This window comes from Elephantulus edwardii, unplaced genomic scaffold, assembly GCF_000299155.1.
Source record: "Elephantulus edwardii isolate Elephantulus edwardi_28Jun2011 unplaced genomic scaffold, EleEdw1.0 scaffold00173, whole genome shotgun sequence".
Taxonomy (NCBI): Eukaryota; Metazoa; Chordata; class Mammalia; order Macroscelidea; family Macroscelididae; genus Elephantulus; species Elephantulus edwardii.
In genome coordinates, this window is record NW_006399923.1 from 1317054 (window position 1) to 1323794 (window position 6741).

Here is a 6741-nt window from a genome sequence, read left to right on the forward strand (position 1 = left end):
CAAGGGCCCCTAACAATAATAACAAAAGTATAACTTACAATGTAAATTCATGTTTTAGAAACATAGATTTATTTTAAATGCTCTCATTTCAAATAGCACTCTCTTTAATATTGATTTGGGATATATATATATATATATATATATATATATATACACAAGATATCCATCTCTCTGAGGCCAGACATCTAAGATACCTAATATATGTCTAAATTGCATTTATCATTTATATATACTTATTGTTAAGTGCCATCGAGTTGTAGACAACTCATAGTAACCCTATGAACGAAAGACCTGAACACTTGTATAAATTTAGTCATATAAAGATATATTAAAAAATAAGATGAGAAATTCCTGAGAAACAATACAAGGTAAATCATTAAAATACACTTCCAGAAGTAGATACAATGGAGAAAGAATACATGTCTAGTTTTCCATCCTGGGACTGTCTCCGATAAACCAATTGGGATATAACTTTCATCAGTATACTATGCTGTTATGTATTATGTTGTTGTTGTTATGTGCCGTCAAGTTGTTTGCGACTCATAGTGACTCTATATACAACAGCCCTAAACCGTGCTCTATCCTGTGTCAATCGCACTGCTTCTGACACAACCATCCTGATTACCCCAGTCACCGAATCAATCCATCTCATAAAGGGTCTTCCCCTCTTGCTCCTTCCCTCCACCCTCCCAAGCATGATGTCCCTCTCCAAGGACCTTTCCCTCCTTGCAATATGCCCAAAGTATGTCAGACAAAGCCCCAGAATCCTTGCCTCCAAGGAGTAGCTTGGTTTAACACTCTCCAGGTTGAATCTGTTTGTTTTCTTGGCAGTCCATGGTACATTCAATACCCTTCTCCAGCACCACAGCTGAAGGCATCAATTCTTCTGTCCTCCCTAGTCATTGTCCAACTCTCTGATGCATAACAAGTGATTGCAAAGACCATGACCTGTATCAGGCGCACCTTAGTCTCCAGAGAGACAACATTGCTCTTGAGTACTTTAGAGAGGTTATTAACAGCAGACTTTCCCATCGCAATACATTTTTTGATTTCCTGACTGCCGGTGCCAAGAGTGTTGACTGTGGAGCCGAGCAAACTGAAGCTGTGAACAATCTCAATCTCTTTGCCATCCATCCTGAAGCTAACAATTGGTCCAGTGGTGAGAATCTTTGTCTTCTTGACATTGAGCCTCAGTCCATACTGAAGGCTGCAGTCCTTGACCCTCTGCAGCAAGTGCATGAGGTCCTCCTCGGTTTCAGCAAGCAGGGTTGTGCCAAAATCAGTCATGAGGTGCTGATGAGGGGAGACAGAGAGCACGATGCAATGCGGGGCAGAACGGGGAGCTTGGAAGCCACGGGCTGGGAGAAGTCGGCCTATACAATAGAGAAGCAACTGGCGCCAAAAGCTGCAGTCACACTACAGGTACAGGGCCAAAATACAGTCTACACAGGAGTTCTACAGGACACGTCACCTTCCCTTGGATATAGTACAACTAAACGTAAGAGACACTGGTCACAGCATAAAAAATTGTCAACAGTTGACGTGTTTGGAATCACAGAAGCCAAAACTGCTTCAGATTACAAGCTGTCAGATCATGGGTTGGGCAATGGAAGATAATTTCTGAAGGGATTTGGTAGATGTGAAGGGGTATACTGGTGGAGTGTGGAGCTGGGAAATAAGTGGGTCAAGGCACTGGGCTAAGGGCAGGGTCAACACTGCAACTAATGGTTAACTCCACAATGAGGGATTTATCTTTCACCGCTCCACAAATTGCTTGTCTGTCAGATACTCCTCTAAATATGAGCATTCAGATTAAGACAGACTAGGAAGAAGGATTGGCCTTCGACTTCTGAAATAGCAGGCCTCTGAAAACCCTATGTACATGTTATGCATTATAATTACTATTAAATTACTGGTTTTGGATAATTTGTATAATCATGATTTATTCATTGCTAATATCTTTTCTTTCTTCATAGATGATGTTCTTGTTATTTCACAACTCATCTGGTCATTGAACAACTCATTTTGTTATTAGTGTTTAATGCATTAAATTTAATCTAATGCATTTTAAATCTAGTTAGAATACACTCAAGGACTTATGAACTTACATTGATTTTCTTTAACTTCAGTTTGAACTTGCCCATGAGTAACTAGCAATCTTTTCCACCATCATACTGTGGCCTGGTTTTAAGTGATAATATTAAGCTTCTTCAACCAACATCTTTTGCAGAAGTAAACAATATGATTACTGTGAGTAGCTCATCTGGTAAAGTTCATGTGCATAGTTGAAGTTTATCTTGGTTGGGTTTTTTACATATCTATCTATCTTATATCTCTGTCTCTGTCTCTACCTCTATCTATCTCTATTCATATCATCTATGTATGTATATATGTATATGTATACATATATGTATGTGTATATATGTATATATGTGTGTAAAATATATATACTATACATATTATATAAAATATTAAACTATATATACAGTATATGTGTATAAACTATACATACAGTACATGCATATAAACTATACATACAATTAATATAAACTACATATACAATACATGTTTCTAAATTATACATAGATGTTTATAAACTATACATTCAATACTTGTATATAAACTATACATACACATATATAAAGTACACACACACACACACACACACATATATACATATATATATATATATATATATATATATATATATATATATACACAAGATATCCATCTCTCTGAGGCCAGACATCTAAGATACCTAATATATGTCTAAATTGCATTTATCATTTATATATACTTATTGTTAAGTGCCATCGAGTTGTAGACAACTCATAGTAACCCTATGAACGAAAGACCTGAACACTTGTATAAATTTAGTCATATAAAGATATATTAAAAAATAAGATGAGAAATTCCTGAGAAACAATACAAGGTAAATCATTAAAATACACTTCCAGAAGTAGATACAATGGAGAAAGAATACATGTCTAGTTTTCCATCCTGGGACTGTCTCCGATAAACCAATTGGGATATAACTTTCATCAGTATACTATGCTGTTATGTATTATGTTGTTGTTGTTATGTGCCGTCGAGTGTATATGTATATACAATGTTTACATAAACAAATATATATATATTTATACAGACACACATATATGTGTGTGTTATTATGTGCTGTTGTGTTGAGCATGACTCATGGCAACCCTATGCACAATAGCTTTGAACTCTGTTTTATTTCTGATGCAATCTATCTTTGACATACCTAACCTCATTACCCCAGTTACTGTGTTAATCTGTATCGGTAACATATCTCTCTTTCTCTCTCTTCTATGTATGTCTATATGTAAAAAATAGTTTCTACCATACCATCTCTAATCTCACTTCTGTCACAAAGGCCATATATTAAAAATAAAATTCCATTCTCTTTTGTGTTTATCTTTTGCATTCCAGTCACAAATTATTATTAATGTATCTTGATTGTATGTTTGATCAATTTCAGGCTGTTTCTTAACCTTTGATTTTTGAAGTTGGTGCTTATATTAAAATAATTATTATATTGCCAGAACTCCCTTGTATGGGTATGGATGGATAGCATCCTATTAATAATAACACTGTACTTTAGGATAGATCTTGAAATACACCTTTTGATAATGAATAGCACACCATTCCTCTTCAATTTGTAGGCAATGCTATTCCACCTCAGCTCATTGATGCCTAAGAAGTGAAGCAGTTACTTCAGAAAATAAAACTAATGAACAAAAACCAACAAACATACCACCACCAACAAAAACAACTTATAGTTTTCAATATGAGTTAAATCTTAACATCAAGAAAACAGAAATTCTTACACTAAACCAATAGAAAACACAATGATAAATGGAGGAAAATATTGAAGTTTTCAAAAATTTCATCTTCCTTGGAGTCACAATTAACACTCCTGATAGCAGCAATAAAGAAATAAAAAGATATGTTGCTTTGTGGAAATCTGCCGTCAATGTCCTTTATAAAGTATAAAAGTTTAAAGATTCAGGTCAATCTGTTCTAAGCTGTGGTCCTCTCAATTACTTTCTACACATCTGAAAGTTCAACATAAAATAAAAACGACTTACAAAAAGTTGATGCTCTTGATTTGTGGTAACAGTGAAGAGTGTTGAACATCCCATTAACTGTCAAAAGAACAAATCTGTCTTGAAATAACTGCAAAGAGAGTGTTCCTCAGTATCAGGGATGTTAAAACTTAGCCTCACTTTACTTTGGTCTCATCAAGACCAGTACTTGGAAGGAGACATTTTACTTTGGGCATGTTGTTAAGAGGGAAAATTGCTTGCAAAGGAATATCTTTCTAGAAAATTTGGAGGATCGCAGAAAGAAATAAAGATCCTCAACAAGGTGAATTGACTCAGGGCCTTCCATATTTGACTTGAAAATGGCAGAAATTGTATGTTGTTGTTATCGTTGTGCCGTCGAGTTGCCTGCGACTCATAGCGACCCTATGTACAACAGCCCTAAACTCCGCTCTGTCCTGTGCCAATTGCACTGTCTCCAACACTCCCATCCCAATTATCCCAGTCACTGAATCAATCTACCTCATAGAGGGCCTTCCTCTCCTGCGCTGTCCCTCCACCCTCCCAAGCATGATGTCCCTCTCCAAGGACCGGTCTCTCCTCACAACATGTCCAAAGTATGTTAGATGGAGCCTCAGAATCCTTGCCTCCAAGGAGACACCCGGTTTAACCCTTTCCAGGACAAATCTGTTTGTTTACCTAGCAGTCCATGGTATTCTCAATACTCTTCTCCAGCACCACAGCTCAAAGGCATCAATTCTCCTTCTATCCTCCTTGGTCATTGTCCAACTCTCCGATGCATAACAGGTGATTGTGAAGACCATGTATAAGAAAGTAATATAGGATAGGGGATGGTTCAGATCTATCATCCATAATGTTGTTATCAATTATAGTTGACTTAACAACATCTAACAACTACAGTAATAACTTTTAAAGAAAGCACGCATCACCAGTCAACAAACATATATAAACAGCAACTATATATATGGATATCAACTATTGCAATACAGGAATAAGGTTTACTACACCTGTGGAAAAAGACATTGGAAAAGCTCAATGTCAGTAGTCAAATAAGGCTAGGATTAATTTTGGAACAGATCACACACTGTTTACATTCAAGTTCAAATCTAAACTGAGAAAATTAAAATAAGTTTACAAGAGACACTGTGATCTTGGGTTTATTCCACTAATTTTGGGACTAAATTTAAAATCATATCAAGAATCTACTTGATGTACTGATCCTCATTACCAACACCAAGTTTTTGCCTTTATATCAAAGACATCTTCCAAGAAGAAAGCGAAAGATCATTAAAAAGAGACAAAAGGCATAAAAAAACCTAAAATGCTTATCAAGAGACTCTAAAACTTTCTCTTGAATTTAGAGAAGTCAAAATGAAGGCAAGGATAGATGTAGCAGGAAATCTTAATAGAAGACTTTAGACGACAGTTCAGAAAGACAAGACAAAGTATAAGAAAATGTGCAGTGGCCAGGGAAGAACATGATTAATATCCAGCAAACTGGAAGACATGAAAAACAAATTCAAGCCTTGAGTTGTATAAATGAGGTTATACTTACTATGCATTAGAGAGCTGGACAATGACTAAAAATGACAAAAGAAGTGATACCTTTGAATCGTTGTGCTGGAGAAGAATCTTGAATGTACTATGGACCACCAGGAGAACAAAGAAATCTGTCTTTGAGATGGTGAAAACAAGTTGCTCCTTGAAGGTAATGATTTTGATGCTCCATTTTATACACTTTGGGTACGTGGACAGGAAGAAGCAGTCTTTGGAGAATGAGACAGCATGCCTGGAAGGAGGAGGGAAAGCACAGAACAAGACCCTAGATGAGAATGATTAATACATTAGCTGGGATAATGGAGATAGGTTGTAGATGGTGAGGCTAGCTAAGGATAGGGCAAGGTTCAGAGTACAAAGGATCATTATGAGTCACAAGTGATTTGATGGAACATAACAATGACGACAGCATATGGGCAAAATACTGAATGATGCAGGGAGCACCAAAGTAAAATGGAAGGATTATGCAGAAAGACTGTACAAAAAAAGAATTGACAAGAAATTATTTCATAAAACTCAAGAGCCAAAAATTCTTACCTTTAGACCAACAACAACACAGACACAGAAGGATAAAATATTGAAAGCTTCAATAATTTCTATTCACTTTGATCCACAATCAACACTCATGTTAACAACTGTCAAGGAATCCAGTTAAGTTGCATTTGGAATAGCTGCTTCCAGGACTTTTCCAAAGTACTAGAGCTAAGATGTCAGTTTAAAGACTAAGATGTTCCTCATTCAAAGCATAATATTTTCACTTGCTTTCAATGTATTTAAAAGTTTGACACTACATAAGGATTACAGAATACACCTTTTAATTTTAGTGTTAGTAAAGAGTATTACACATTTCATGGACTACTAAAAGAACCAGCCTGTCTTGGAGGAAATGCAACCAGGATGCATGCCTAGAAGGTGGATGGTCAGATAAAAAGAGGAGATTCTCAAAAAGATGGACTAACATAGTGAATATAACAATGAACTTGAGTATATAAGAGACTATGAGAATGCTAAAGAATCAGACAAGGTTTGGATTCGTTGTTGATAGGGTCCCAGTAAGTCATAGCTGACTCCATGACACCTAATAGTAATAAAAATATTA